At 46.7% G+C, this 15,525-nt stretch overlaps 1 long non-coding RNA gene across 1 annotated transcript; it reads right to left on the reverse strand.

Annotated features, from left to right (window-relative positions):
* Positions 1-12,717: 12,717 nt before the first annotated feature.
* LOC135413035 (uncharacterized) lies at positions 12,718-15,355 on the reverse strand. The gene is made up of 2 exons (XR_010430078.1): positions 14,236-15,355; positions 12,718-13,383 (listed from the first exon to the last, which is right to left on the reverse strand). It is a non-coding gene; the product is annotated as an uncharacterized LOC135413035 (long non-coding RNA).
* Positions 15,356-15,525: the final 170 nt, after the last annotated feature.

Raw genomic sequence — 15,525 nt, forward strand, 5'->3', positions numbered from 1 at the left:
CTGAGGTTCAGGACAGCCTGCAGGTCTGTTTGACAGATGCCTAGGTGGTTTTGAGAAGTGAAGCAAGCAGCAGCCCCTGTCTCGCCATAAGCGCAGTACGGCTGGGACATACTGCAATAGTTTGACTTGTAACACGTTTCTTAAAGCAGCCGTAGTTTGATGTGAGCTGGTGAGGGCTACCGCACACGTAACCTTCAGATAATTTAGCTGCCCAACTCTAAGAAGTCTCTCTAGAATACGTCCAAACTAGAATTTCACAAATTTGGCTGATAATATTTAGGAAAGGAAAGGGCATGTTCTGACACCAGAGTAACCCTTTAAGCAAATTCACATCCCTGCTCCTAAGCACACACAAGCCAGTGCTTTGCAGCAGGATGAAGGTGTTTTTCTCCCTTTGGAAAATGAGCCAAACAATAGATTAATTTCATTATCCCTGGAAACACTGGATGAGCCATTTGTGTTGAATCTTTAACCAAAAGATAAATAAATCAACAACTTAAGATAGACATCCTTCATGGGTTTTTTTAGTATGAAGGAAAGCATGGAAAAATTTTAAGTGCCTAAAATACTCATTTACATAGTCATTTACATTCTTATGGATGCAATGTAGTGCCATGTTTCCCGGTAACAGCATTTACTAATACAGGCATCTGTGTCACACCTTTTGCTAAAGCATTTCTTCAAGGAACAGGAAACTTGTTTCACAAGCAGTATGTTAAAAATGATCTAATTTTTCTTAACCCATTAGCAGTGAACTTAAATATGCTTCAGAGTGGGATCTTCCCCCCAGTGCTCAGATCCCATTATCCAAAGAACTTCCTTGTGTGCTGTCTTCCTCTTTCCTGCACAGGCAAATAAAGCTGTCCCTATCCCATTCCCATCTTCGCCTTCTCACAGCTACGGCTTTGAGAAACCAAATGAGTTGCAGGTGAAAATACCAGTGGCTCCTCTGCTTGGTTGGAGGTGTCTAAGAATAAAGTGTGATCTGGGCCTTCATCATGGACCAGTATTGTCCTCCTCCTCAAGACCTCATGGGTCTTGAAAGCACCATCTTAGCAGTGTAATTTCCATGCAATTCTTTTTGATGGCAACATCTAGTCTACTGGATATGATCCTGTAGAATTCACACCCATTAGGGAGGAAAAAACTTCTCTCAAAATCTTCACAAGCAGATCCCTAGAAGGGTCAAGGGTCTGGATCTACGCCAGAAGATGTAGAATATTTTTGCGAATAATGAAGTATCGCTGCCTTTTGCATATAGATTCATTGGGATGGGGAAGTTAAGGGACATACCCAGGGCAGCAAAGCAGCCAAGTGGTAGAGCAGAAATAGACATCTGGCATCCTGACTCTTATTTGTCTCTGGTTTCTATTCTGTCATTTACTGATGCTTTCAAATCTGCAGTTAACATTGCTGTAATGTATTTAGAAATGAATACAAATAACTATTTTTTCTTGTGGGCAATAAAGATGAGTTGATTTTGCACAATTGTAAAATTCTGTTATGTATAAAGGATTCTTTACTTTATAATAGCTATTGGAATGTTTGTTTGTGGGATTTTCTTGGGCTGGACACTTCAGAAGGAGTATTGCTTTGAGCTAATCATTTAGCAAAGGACAAAGATGCCTTAGATTGCTGACTTGTCCTATAGTTAATGGTTCTCTCAGCTTTTCTCTGTCAAATGTGGCAACTATGACATCAAATGTTATCTCTGTAAACACATGCCAACTCAAAATAGCACATGAGGGGGAAGGACAAAGAGTTTCTTATCCTATATTTTAGCCAACATTATGGTCACCAGCATGTTCCTCTCACCACAGAAAAAAAAAGACTTCAGTTCATCCATGCTTTCCAAAAGTTAATATTTAAAAATAAATGACCAATCCAACAAATTGTTTCACTTTCAAATTAGTCGCCCTAGGAGATCATACTCCAAGTGCATAAAATACAGAATTCTTATTTCTGGGATGTCAGAATTTGAGTTATGTTATATCATCTGCAGAGAGACACTGTGGGCATGAGGATATCTACAGCTATTAGAGACCTTTTTCCAAAGATTTTGCAAGACAGAAGACTGGCAGTTCAGACAACCAGACTGTTTTGCTGATCTGCCACTGATCTGCCATGTGACCTTGAGCAAGTCTTTTCACTTTCCTCTAGCTCTGTCTCTCTTCCTACAGTTTGCCTTATCTATCTAAATGGCAGCCTTTCTGAGCAGGGAATTTCTCACCTTGTGCTAGCTAGCAGTGCTTAGCTGAATGTGAACCCGTCTTCCTTGAGATTATTGTATTGCAAAGCCAGCAAGTAACTACCAATTAAAAGCACTAGTATAAAATACTAATAAGATATTTTTCCAGAGGGAATGTCAGTGGAGTCAGAAGAACAGTAATGCCTTCTTCTCCAGTACTTCACTTCTGCTCTTCCTGTCTAGAAGCTGAAGCAGTGACATAGCATCACAATGTTGCCACTTTATGGTCAAGGTTTTTGGAGGCAAGCCTCAAAACCATGAAGATGTGGGGTGCAGCAATGTGAAGCAGAGCTGGCCAAGCTGTTGCTGCTGAGCTGCACTTGGCTTAGGAGCAGGTCAAATCCACTCCCATGCTGCATTTTATCAAGGAGGATGAGAGGTGCTTCTAATCCTGGCCGTGAGTGAAAGTGAACTTGCAGAGCTGCCAAGGTTTTCCTCTGACTGCAGTGCTGGATCTCAGACATCCATGCTCACAGCTTGGTGTTGGCAGTATACATCATCCCAGGGGCTGGGTACCTCTGATGATGGCCAGCTCCAAGGAGGATGAGGCTTACAGGCAACACAGCCCTTCTGAGCCAGAGAGACCAAAGCCACAGGCATTCCTGTGCGCAAAGCTCTCTCCCTTTAACCTGCACACACAGCTCAAAGCAACAGAGGACAGATAACGCAGGTGGCTCACCCGCCACCAAGACCTTTGTGCCTGAGGAGATATTTTAGATAGAGCTGAAAGACATGCCTGCTCATCAGCAAGAAGCCACAGCCAGCCCTAGTGTTTCCAGTGTGGATAATTGTCACTGGCAGTGTCTCATAATGAAATACACTGTGAATAAGAACAAGTACAGAGTACAAAGGCTTGCTATGCCTGCTTTCAGAGTCCTGGGTAATGGTGCACCTCTCCAGAGCCTCATCTAGCCATTTAGCAATTTAGCCATTTAACCTGTTTCTGAAGGTTGGAAACATTATAAAATAAAACCCACCCTAAATGGACTTTTCCTCCTTTTTTGTGGCATATTATCTGTAGACATCTCTGAACAAGCAATCTGTACAGCCTGTGGAGCCGCATCCCACCGGACTCTTGGTAAGAGACTGTGACCTATGGACCAATAATGCAGGGAAACTTTGTGTTCCCACAGAATCAACAGCATTAAACACAAGTTGGAGTAGAGAGGTTTTCTGGGGCTGAACCATGATTTTTGGATGGAATTTTTTGGTTGGTGATAAAATGTGTGCTACAGCTTATGTTGACTTTGGCCAAGCAGCTTATTATCCTAACTAGGATTTGTTTGTAAATTTGTCCAGAAATATGTAATATATTTTACAAGCCAGGTGCAAGCTGTCAGCCTGCAGCACATCCATAGCACAGCCATTTCCTCAGCGTTCTTTCTATAAATTAGGCAAATGCCCAGACTATTTAAGGCAACAGTTCACTTCACAGAACAGGATTTCTTAACACAGGTCCCAGGAGAAATGTGCCTACCTATCTCACTGGCACAATATGGGGTGCTGAGGCTTTCTCCCGAAAGGGTTGTATGGCACCCGTTCACTGTCCTTGCAGCATCCTTTTCCCAGCCAAGCAGACTCTTTCCCCCTCTATCTAAAGGCTGGAGAGAGTAAGCATAGGGGAGTGTAGGCTGTGCCTTTCTCTTGCGCACACATGGCAAATCACAGAGCTTTCTGCCTGGAATCTCCCTGAGTCAGCAAACAGCTGGGTTTCTATCCCAGTAAGGAGGCAGCTCCCAGAGGAACATCTGGCTCCAGTCTCTATCTTGTCTGCTGTTCCTTCACACATCTACTTCCTTAAAAAGAGCTTACGGGGGATGGGGGGGGGGGGGGGGAGCAGGAGGGAAAACTGGCCCCAGGTCCTTTTGGCTACTTGAAGAGGACCACCCTGTTGCACTGTCAAACAAAAGTTATATATTTCATACAAAAAATATAATACTTAAATAAGGGAGACAATTAGATGTGGTTGCATTTTCCTATTGCAACGCAGCTCCAACATGTTTGGGATGACTTGGGATGACTCGGAGGTTTATACATGCAAGAATGCTGCATGCAGCTTGCTCCTCTTCAGTTTGAACTTTCGGGCTGTTAAAGAGAGAGCTCTGCATAGAAAGGGATGAAAGAAACTTCTGGGTGTTTGGGGGAATTGTGTTAAACATTAAGCAGAGATGTCAGTCGGCCCAGATCTCCAGATGAAATCCTTGCTTTGCAAATTGCCCCAAAAGGAGCTAGTGGCAATCTTTTTAGATGTTCGTATTGCTTAGTGTGAATGACAGCAGTTGAGTGTCTTCTCTGACAATTTCCAAATAAGCACAGGCCTAATGAGAAAGGAGAAGAACAAAGGACACTGCTGTGAGGCAATAGATTTGAGGGAAAAAATTGTGATTTTGTGGTCAGTCAAATATGGAATGTGCTGATGGTTCCTTAAGATTTTCTAATGGAAAAATCATAAGCTGCAAATAGTTAAATCAGAGTCTCTATTTCTCAGCAAACATCTTAAATTACACAAAAAAAATCTCTTAAATGCTTCAGATTAAGGGAGGCCCTGTCTAGCTCTAGATCCTTTGCCTTTTGGGAATTTTGCAGCAGACCACCCACTGGGAAAATGAAAAGCTGGCATCTCTACCACCGTGGCACTTTTGCTGGAGATGAGTCCCTAAAATGCTGTGGTTTTTTTCCCTGGGGAGACCAAATGAAAAGGTCTAACCTGATCAATATGATTTGACAAAGTAGGGAGGTATAAATCACTCATGGCATAGTACCTAAACTATTAGGTACTCTATTTACATGTATTTGGACCAAATGTCCTGCTTCACCCGGCTACTTGCGTGTAATGTAATCAGCTTACACTTGTCTACAATTTCACAGAGCGACATGCTATAGGCTGTACATGCCTTGTCTCAGATAATGAGCAAGTTGTACTAATTATTATAAATCTGTCCCAGCCTATTAAGGTCTTTCCTTAATGATATTGCAGTGAGATGCCTGCTTCATTTTAAGTCAGTTTTTCCTGTAGCGATGCCTGTCTTTTTGATTGAAACCTTTTGTGGTGTTTAGTGAAGGTACCCAATTTCCAGTTTATAGGCAAACAAGCCACTTTGCTTGTTTGCAAACAAGCTAGACACTTTTAAGAAGATAATGATTATCACCTGAACAGAAGGTCTAGAGTTGAAACTGCTAGTATAATGCATTAAAAACAAACAAACAAATAAAAACACACAATCCAATGAAACCAAGAGACACAACATAAAAAATGAAGTGTGCATTATGCACAGTAAGTATCCATTTCTAGGTAGAAATTAGGGATTTAATTTTCTGTCCACATATTGAAATGCTCTTCCTTACCGAGTTAGCTGAGCATTTTGCAACCACCAATGCACTTTTATCTTTACATCACATGGGAGACAATTTTTGCTCTAGTTCAGATAAGAGCATCTGAAAAAGAATGTCTGAACCAAGCCTGCATGGCATACGAACTACATGGGACCTTCCAGGTGCCCGTCTCCTTTGGCACACACCGAGGACCTGATGAGAACACACTGTGGTTTCCTCTTTGCTAATTTGCATGCCTGGTTTCCCTCTCATGCTTGGATACATAGGATTATTCAGCATGTTTTTGACTGCTTAAAGCATTACACCAATCTAGATGGCCAGGATATGCACTTGGATCTAAAGGTCTGGAAGCATCTCAGATTCTTCCGTTTAAACACCACCGTAGTGGCTTGAGCTCGGCATATGCACAGCCTATTTACAACCTAGTTAGCTAGGCTAAGCTTTAGGACATGCCATTTTTCAGGATGGGCCAGTTACACCATGGCCACAGGCTCTGCATGTAGAAGGGTCCAGGAGACCTGACTTGATGGTCTAGCCCTCTGTGCTAGAGACATAGGGTCATTCTGCACTCACACACATAGCATCCAGAAACTGTCTCATCCTCTTGGTGCTGGGGGCCAGATCCCAACTCAGCCACAGGCTCTCTTGGGGGTTTACTGTTTGCTCACAGAGGGAGCTGGCAAGGAGGGCTCACTTTCAGAGGAGAGAGGTCCCATTTCACAGGGCAATATGGGACAGTGGGAAGCAGCTGAAAGACAGGTTACTACTGTGTCTCCAGCCCATAGAAACTGTCGCAGGAATCTTTTGGCTACGGTCTAAAACATCAAGAGCCCCTTGGGGTACTGTAAGTGTGTCCAACACCAGTTACTAAGCTGGATTGCATGACAGCATTGTAATCACAGAGGCCACGGAGCCAGGATTACATATCTAATGTCATGCCTTTAAGAGTTAAGTAGTGTTGAACCATAGCATTATGCATAGATGAGTGTCAGATACCCTACTGAATTTCTTGCCAAGATATCAATGAGTGCTTTTTGCGATTTTATCCTTTTCACTCATTTGGCTAAAGTCCATGTTTCTAGCCTCAAATCACACACCTCCTGGTGGACAGAGCAAGGCTTATCTTTGTATGTCTGGGAGACCTCAGTGCACTGAGTGACAAATCCTTGAGCAGGTAACTTCTCAAGCATCCTACAGTTACCTCCAATGGAAAAGGTGACAGGACAGGACCAGAGCATTACTTCTTAAGGCCTGTTCTAGGCTCTGCATTTCTCTTTGTAACAGCCTGACATTCCTAATCCTCTGGGATAGTCAGGATGGGCATTCTGCCCACAGCACTCCATACACTGCTTGTATATACATGTAAACTGAATTTTACAGTGAAATTAATCAGATGTTATGAAGAATAACAAAGAATAAATTATGAGTATCTTCATTACCTTTATAGAAACTACATTAATATCACCAAATTAGCTGTCCCATTTTCCTTCTGCAAGCTTATTTCAACTAGATTTCTTTTAAGAAAGTGACACGGTGACATTAAAATAAATCAGTAAAACAAAATTGCTTGGGTTATATCACCAAAGAATTAGATTCAGAATTATTACTCCTATAACATACCACCCCTGAGCTGATCTACAGAGCACACAGACTTTTCTTAATAAGATAACACATTGGTTTCAGTGGCATTGTATTAGACAAAGGTTTCTTCTTGTGATAGTCACTGCACAAGACACCTAACAGGAATCAGAAAGAAGATTTCTTTTCTTCTTCTCAAACTGTTTCATCTTCTCTTCTTACTCAGCCAAAGGACAGGATCAACATGGTCTTCATAGCCTGGGCAGCATGGTCTCTTCCTTACCCCATGAAAAGCCTTCACAGACCTCCTTTAGAGGGTTTTCTCCAATTTTAATGCATATACATGAGACATACCCGGGTCCCAAACAGCTGATCGATTTCTGTGGCCAGAGATTAAGTATTTTCTGGCTGGGAATTTTTTTAATCTAAGCACTGCAGAACTTCCCAGTTATTCTCCTTGCCCAGCCATGCAAGATTAAATGAGCCTGTTTAAGGCCATAAGAAGGGAAGCTGTTCCCAGTCCCTTCTCTCCAGCCTTGGAGACTGGTCCTGATTCAGCACACTCTGTGGGCACACGCTCCATTCCTGCTCTGTCTTCCAGGATGAGATGAATTGTACTCATCCTGTTCAAATGCCATTGGAAGCCCATGGGATTTAAGTATATGCATACATGCCCCATTGGATTGACAAGCATGTCACAGCTTCTGCTCCTTCCAGTGCAAGGAGGAAAACATTACACTGACTAGTGTAGGCCCATAATATTTCCATGTAAACAATGCTCACTTGGGTGCCCGAGCTCTGTTATTTATGTCTCCAGAATTGCCAGCTCTACCCGAGGGAATTTGAGTGGTCTCAAATGGCAGTGCCTGGCCATCACAAGAATTAAGTACTCCATTGTCATGGAAAGAATTGTTAGAGCTGTACTCCAGTTTCAGAAGCCTTTTTGTTCTGAAGACAGAAAAATGTAACTTATCCTGCACCCTAGACAATTCAAAGGAAACACCCTATAAATTTCTGAGAACCTACAACTGTCACTAAATGAGTGATGAGACCGTTTTTCAAGGTAGTTAATACCCCTTTTTCTTGCAAAAAAAACCCAAGTCAAAATAAAACAAACTCACCCTTATCAGTGGTAGCCATTTTTCCTGCTCTGTATTGGGGCTGAAGTTTAAACCAGCACCTAGGTACACGGTCCAGGACTGAAAAATTGACCTGTACATCCCTCCCTATGTCCTTTACTCAAACTCACTGTGCCATAGCTGTTGACATGTGAGAATGGCTGTCGCCCTGATCGTGTCACACCAACAGTATTTGTCAGGGATGTTGCCGGTCACCCACTGATTACAAGCGAAAGTCTCTGACCTCCTGGCTCAGCCAGCAGTTACAAGTACATCAAGTAGGACAAAGGTGTCCCTTAACATCCAAATAAACCATGAGAATAAAGCCCGACTGCCTGTTGGTGTTAACAAAACACATGGAGTATTTTTATCTCTGGAAAGCTATTTCCTATTTGTAATACTACTTGAAACCCCTTCCAAGTCTTCATTTGATGTTAGTCATATTCATATATTTTATGTGTCTTCTTTTCATTTTCCAAACATGTTTATTAAAAAATGTTCTCAGGGTGATGGCCCTTGTGGTAGGAATTTCTGTTTTGGGGGAAGAATACCAGAGTTGGAGGTTTTTGCCAGAAGGATGTGAAAGCTGAAGGAAATAACAATGACTGGGGCTAGAGATTTGTCACGGGGAGTTAGTACGTGAAAATTTACAGTCTGGCCATGAGACAGTCCAGGCTAAAGCCATGAATTTATAGGAAGTATTGCCAAAAGCTGGATACTATTATTTTACTCAAACCCTGTTTTACTTTGCATGAAAAAAAAATGAGAATTGCCAGAGACTTTGGCTCTGCATATAGAAGAGAAAGGGCAGAAGAGCCACCTCTGTTTCCACTGCTCTTCCTATCCCAGCTGAGGAGTGGGAAGCATGCATGACCTTCCCTGTAGAAATCACGGGAATTCAACCGCTCTGAACCTCATAGGGAGAGTTTCTGCTTGCTTGGGAACTGCCCTTGCACTGAGCGCTGCCAGCTCAGGCTCTGCAAACTTCAAAGAAGCATCAAACTGTCTGGGATCCGCTCACACCAACACATCGTCCTCCAGACTTGCAAGAAATTGCTTCATTCCTTAGTTCTGCATCCACCAAAGAAAATGCAAGAGTTTTGTGGCTCAGAGGGTTGAAAACAACTGCATTGGTACAGGGCTTGTAGATTCCTACTCCTCTCCAGATAATGCAGCCTTGAAAATGCCCAGCAAGGCTTTTCATAAAGGGAAGGCTTTATGCTCCTTTATGCTTGTATTGTCCCAGCGACCTTGATTGTTGATGGGGTTGGTTTTTCTAATTGAATGAAAGAAAAGGGTTCTCTTCACTTTTATCTTAAAAGTATGAGGTCTGGATCTGCTGGAAAATTACTTGTGAGACCTCTGGATCTCTTACTTGCACAGAAGTAGCTACTTACATTTATTGCTTTACATATGGCCACAATCCAGCAAATCACTCAAGCATGTGAATAACTTTAAGCATGGAAGTAGTCCCCCGTGAGGCAGTGGGACAACCACCACACTAAATATACACATCAAGTGATGAGCTCGGCTCCACCCTCGTGTTTTCCCGAGTGCTGCCATTTCTCCCCATACAGACCCAACAGGCCAGGGGGCTTGTTCCTTGGGTTCCTTTCCAATTGCATAAATCTCAGGGGCAGATTTGAACTGTGGGCTGCATTGCTGGCTGCACGCTCATTGATCCTTGCCCGTGCTTGCCCACCAAGACTGTGCAGCACTGTGCTCCCTTTAGACTATATATTCTTCCGTTTTTTCTTTAATACTGAGAAAAATACATAGCGAATTTGAAGGGGGGAGCCTAACTGAGTTTTATGGAACTGAATAGCTCTTATCATAGGCACAGAGACACAGACCCCTCGAAGGGCGGGAGCAGGAGGGACAGCTGCGAGCCGCCCCACCTAGGCTGGCCCTGAGGGGTGGGAGCTCCAGCCGCCCTGAAGGGTTAAGGGCCCTGCCTCTCCCGCTTGTTTTTTTCCCTTCCCGTAGTTTGGAGGGAATGAGGCGGCCCCAGTGCCCCGACGGCTGCGACCAGCAGCACCCTGGTGATCCCCCCCGCAGCGCTCACTCTCTTCACTGGGGGAAAGACTGCATCCCAGGGCATGTGGGTCGAGGGTTAGGACCACAGAAAGCCAGCGGGATTTTGGGGGAGAGAAAAGGGGGGAGAGGAGGAAATGGCAAATACTACGTAGCAACAGTAAGACGTGAAGTTGAGATCACTAAGTGCATACCAGGATTTATAGGTGGACTTTACGGGACATTTTACTACAACCTGGGAGATGATTCATTTTTACACATAGCCTGTTTCACCGCGGAGCCGCTCCAGCCGGTTAATGTTCAACGCAGGCCGGGCTTGGAGGTGGGTGCAAGCCCCTGGCCAGGGAAGGGTCTGCGACCGTCGGCCTCGCTCCACTCCGGGCCCCACCACGACCCTGCAGACCTTGGGGTGGTGGGGGGAAACCTCAAAAAAAGGTCAAACGGAAGGAGAGACTGGAAGACGATCACACCCCCCGCTCCTGTCAGGCGTGGGTTTCACCGAGGCAGTCTGTGCATGGCCAGCCCCTGCGTGGCCGTGCGGGAGCATCCCTCTCATCTGCTGTCAGCGGCTACAAAGCACAGCCCACACAGCACTCTGTGTGTGTATGCGCATACGTGTGTGTGTGTGTATTAAAATATGTATGTATGTGTGTGCAACATATATATGTGTGTGTATAGCCATATGTGTATGTGTGCATATGCATGCGCGCGTAAATCTGAGACGCTTCCCCACTGCATTCCAGGTCGGTGGGGAGCCACGCTGGGCTGGAGACGGGTGTCTCCCACGCTCTTGTGTACTCGCACACAGGCACACACAAGGCTCACACGGCTTCTTCCCCAGCGCCGTCCATCGCCGCCAGGGCAGGGCGCTGAGGCCGAAGCGCTCCCGGGTCTTCCTCACTGCCGGAGCGAGGTACTCGCGGCCTCCTGCTGCCCGGTGGGCTATTGGGGTCTTTCTGGCTTTATTTTTTTTCTTTTCGTTCTTTTTTTTTTTTCCTGTTTTCCTGGTTTTGGGCTGGCCGTCAGTCGCGCCCGCTCTCGGCGGCGGGCTCCAGGCGCGCAAATCGCGTCACTCACCCAGAGCCCCCCGGGGACACGGCTTTGCAGAGTGGCAGCCGCGCAGGGCTTTACCTACCCAATGGCCCGGCCGCCCTCCTCCCGGCGTGGGGGTCTCTTGCCGAGGTGGTGCCGCGGGAGGATGGATACCTGTCCCCACCTCGGTCACGCTGCCTCCCTCCCGTGGGGCTGAAGCCCGTGAGGCCCCGCTCACACGCTGCCACCGCCGAGCTGGAGGTGCCGCTCACGGGCTGGTGGCGACCGTGCGGAGTCGTGGGGCCGGGGTCGGACCGATGGCACCCCTCGGGCAGTCACAGCCCGCCCTCCAAGAAGGCAGAGCCGGCGCGGATCCCACTCTGGCGGCGACAGCGGTTGCCTGGCCCCGCCTGGCTCCGCGGCGGCGGGAGCGATCCGCACTGCCCCCTGCACTTCGGGGCAGGCGGGGTTAGAGTGGTCACAGCAAAGGATAAAGCGACCAAACAAGCTACCCTCGACCCTGATCGACCAGAGGAACATTTGTCGAGTATCACCAGTCTTCTGGCTCCCCGCACAGGGGCGCGGAGCATCAGCTCAGCTCTGCCCTTTCCAGCCCCGCGGATCTGCCCGGCACAAGCGGAGTCGAGCTTGAGAAAAGCGGCCTCAAAAGCGTTTTTAGTTAAAAAATACCAAAACCGAAATACACACACAAACAAAAAAACAGCATAAAAGATTCCCTTGCCGCTAAAAATTTGCAAGAGAAAGTTTATTTTATTTCCTCTCTTTTCTTTTCTGAGAAGTAGATGTGGGCGCCCGGAGAAATTAACTCCAAAAGGGGTTTGCATTTAGAAAACTTCGGATTTAGCAATCAATTAGTCCGGCATTGTATGGAGTTCCGAAGGTGTAAATCCTTCCAAGTTTCTGGATTATTGACTGTTACGCTCTATCGGGTGCCTAATATCCAGACCTACAGATGCGTAATACGCGTACCAAAGCAGGCATTTAGCAAGGTAAATTATACGCCCCGAAAAAGCGTATTAGCGCCAGTGCGCCGTGAGCTGGTCCCCTGTCCTCCCTCCTTGTCTTAAACGGCGGTGTGAAAGCCCCCCCATCACACTCCACACCCCCCGCAACCCCGTCCGCGGCGGCGGGGAAAGACGGTCTGCGAACCTGCCCCGCGCCCCGCCGGCCTCTGCCACCGCCCCCGCTCCGCAACGGAGCATTATTGAAACAAACAAACAAACAAAAGTTCCCGCAACGCGGCTTATAGGAAAAAACCCCCAAACCAACAACAAACCCTTCCCTGGGCTCAGATGTCAACTATTTTCACAAGGAATTTATTTCCCTCCAAAAATGCTAATGAACCTCGTCAGATAAAAAAAGGTTCTTTTATTTTATAGGTACAAACAACTGTACAGGTATGTAAAGATCGGTATCTCGCTGGTTTGTGAAGGCACACGCGGATGAGCGTGCACGTACTAAAAACAAAGCAAGGAGAGGGGAGCGGGAAGCACAGAAAATAACCCAAAGGAGATATATATCCGTGTCTGCGCTTTATTTTGACCTTTGCGAGGCGAGGCACGCCGATCCGACGGCCAGGGACTCTCGCACGCCGCCGGGGTTCCAAGTGCGGGAAGGCACCGTCCGGAAACAAAAGAAGGGAGCCGAGCTAGGACACGGCCCCGGGGCGCCAGCGGCGGGGACCCCTCGCCCCCCGGCAAGAAGCTGGAAGGGGCGCGCTCCCGGCACCGCTCCGCGGCCGCAGCTCCGACCGGGGGGCGGTGGGGGCTCCGCGGACCAGCGGGACTGTGGATTGGGATGTGGATTGGGATGTGGATTAGGAGGCAGACGGCGCTGCCCGCTCGCACGCCCGGCGCGGGGGGCTGCGCAGCAGGCGGCCCGGATAGGCCTTCCCGAGAGCCGAGAGGTGGGCGAGGGGGTGCGAGCCCGTTGTTTAACCACTCTCCCCGCCCGCTTGTCCAAACAGATATTTTGCAAATTCCCCATTTCGTTGTGGCTTTTTCTCTCCCTCTCTGCGGCCTCCATTGTTCCAGGTTCACACCGCCACCGCCGATAAGGGGAAAGAAAGACCCCGAAAAAAACAAAAAACCAAAAAAACAAAAAAACCCCCCAAAAACCCCAATGAACCAAACCAAACCAATTAAAAAAAAAAGAAACCAAACAAAAAATACCCACCAACTCCCCACCCCCCAAAAAAAAAAAAAAAAAACCACCAAAATAAAAAAACCTCCACTACCCAACATTTTGATTTACGACCTAATCAAAACATTATATCTTTGGTCAAGTGGCGCAGAAAAATGATGACCCTCAAAGCTTCAGCTAGGGGGAGAAAGAGAAATTCAGATTACTCTCGGAGTGATTTATGTCCTCTCTGAGCGGTCACGTTGATTTTTCATCGTTTGAGCCATTACACAGTAGAGTGGAAAACTCTGATCCAATATTTTTCTGGTCCAGTATCGGTATATGTTATTCTTCTAAACGTATATGCGTATACTATATATCATATATTTAATATTACTACACACACACATATTCTAAATATATATATAGCGACATTTTATATATATATTTATAAGAGAGGACTATAAATAACCAATGACACGGAGAAGAAACGAGAGCCGAAAAGAGCTTGTAGAATACCGTGCCGATACCCGCAGCGATCCACTCGCTGATTTCCAAGCCCGTCCCGCCGAGAGGATTTGGGCAGAAAAGCTCCCTCGTTTCTCCAGCTTCCCTGACCCCCGACGGGGGCTTCCAGGCTGCCAGCACTTCGCCGCCGTCACCCTCAGACCTTTTGCCCACAGCCCAGCCAGGAGGAGGAGGAGAAGAAAGAGGAGGAAGGGGACATTTTTGGAAGCCCCTGGCACTCACCCGGGTGAGGTGTTGACACGGTGCGGAAAAACCGAGGGGAGCGGCGCTGGGTCAGGGCGGCGGCAAGGCCGGACAAGCCGGGGGGGGCCTCCCACCTTCCCTCCCCACACCCCAAGCACGGAGATTCTTTCTCTCCTATGACTCCCTGGCAAGAACACACAGAGGAAAAGAAAACAGAAAGGTGTAAAATACTAAAATAATTTTAAAAACCCCAACCACACAACAAAATAAGGTAGACAAAAAAAAAAATCTAATAAAAAATTTTTGAAGAAGGAAAAAAGGGGGGGAGGAAAATAAAAATTAAAGGGGTTAAGTGAAAATAAAAAATGAGGGGGGAAAAAAAGTGGAGTCTGGGGTCTGCCCACGCTGCAAATGGTCCCGCGGGTGAATACCCTGATTTCTTGTGGGGGAAGCATTTTCCTCGTAGGAAAGCGCAGGGCGCTGACCTCTTCTCTCCCCCTTTTGCTCCTCTCCCCCTCTAACCGCTGAGGGGGGAAGGAACCCCCTCCACCGTGTCCGCCCACCCCTGGGCTACCTCAGCGGCTCCTCCCGACCTCACAAAAGCGCGCAACGAGCGCGCAAAGGCCGCTCAAGAAGGAAGCTCGCCCTCACCGCGGTGAGTTTCTTTCTTGCCGTCCCCTGCTCCCCTCGCCAGTTTACGCGCCTGCAGAATTTCATAGTGTGTCGATATTCCCGCCGGGTCCTGCGGCTGCCCACCCTCCCGGCAGCCCCTCCTCGCCCGCCCGGGGTGTGAGCCGATGGGAGGGCCGAGCAGCAATTCATCTTGATTTGTTTCAATTGTCCAGCGATGGCAAAGTTATAATCCTGTATAATTTCACGAACAAGCAGGTTGAGAATGAATGGGTCAATATTATTTAAAACAAAACACACGAGAGCACGACCTTTCCCTTCAACGACGTGTTGCAGCACGAAGTTGCAGGAAACTCGGGGCTAACCTCTCACCCCCCGCGCTCCGCGGGGTTGCGGTTATTTGGGCTGCTCTTTGTTTCTCTTCATGTCTGAAAGGGGGATTTGGAAATAGAAATGTAATATTACATGAAGGATCTCCCCGCTGAAGGAAGAAGGTGAGTGCAAGGGGCGGCAAAGGGGATGGATTATTTTGAACAGGAGCAGTTTGTTTGCAAATTAGCTGCCTTTTTTTTTCTTTTTTTTTTTTTTTTTTTTTTTTTTTCCCACTCCTTGTTCTTTAATGTAATAAAAGCTTCCTTCACAGCAGGATAAATTTATGCTCCAGATATAGCAATTTTGTGGCTGGTAATTCTCGAGGCC

This window comes from Pseudopipra pipra, chromosome 4, assembly GCF_036250125.1.
Source record: "Pseudopipra pipra isolate bDixPip1 chromosome 4, bDixPip1.hap1, whole genome shotgun sequence".
NCBI classification, from domain to species: domain Eukaryota; kingdom Metazoa; phylum Chordata; class Aves; order Passeriformes; family Pipridae; genus Pseudopipra; species Pseudopipra pipra.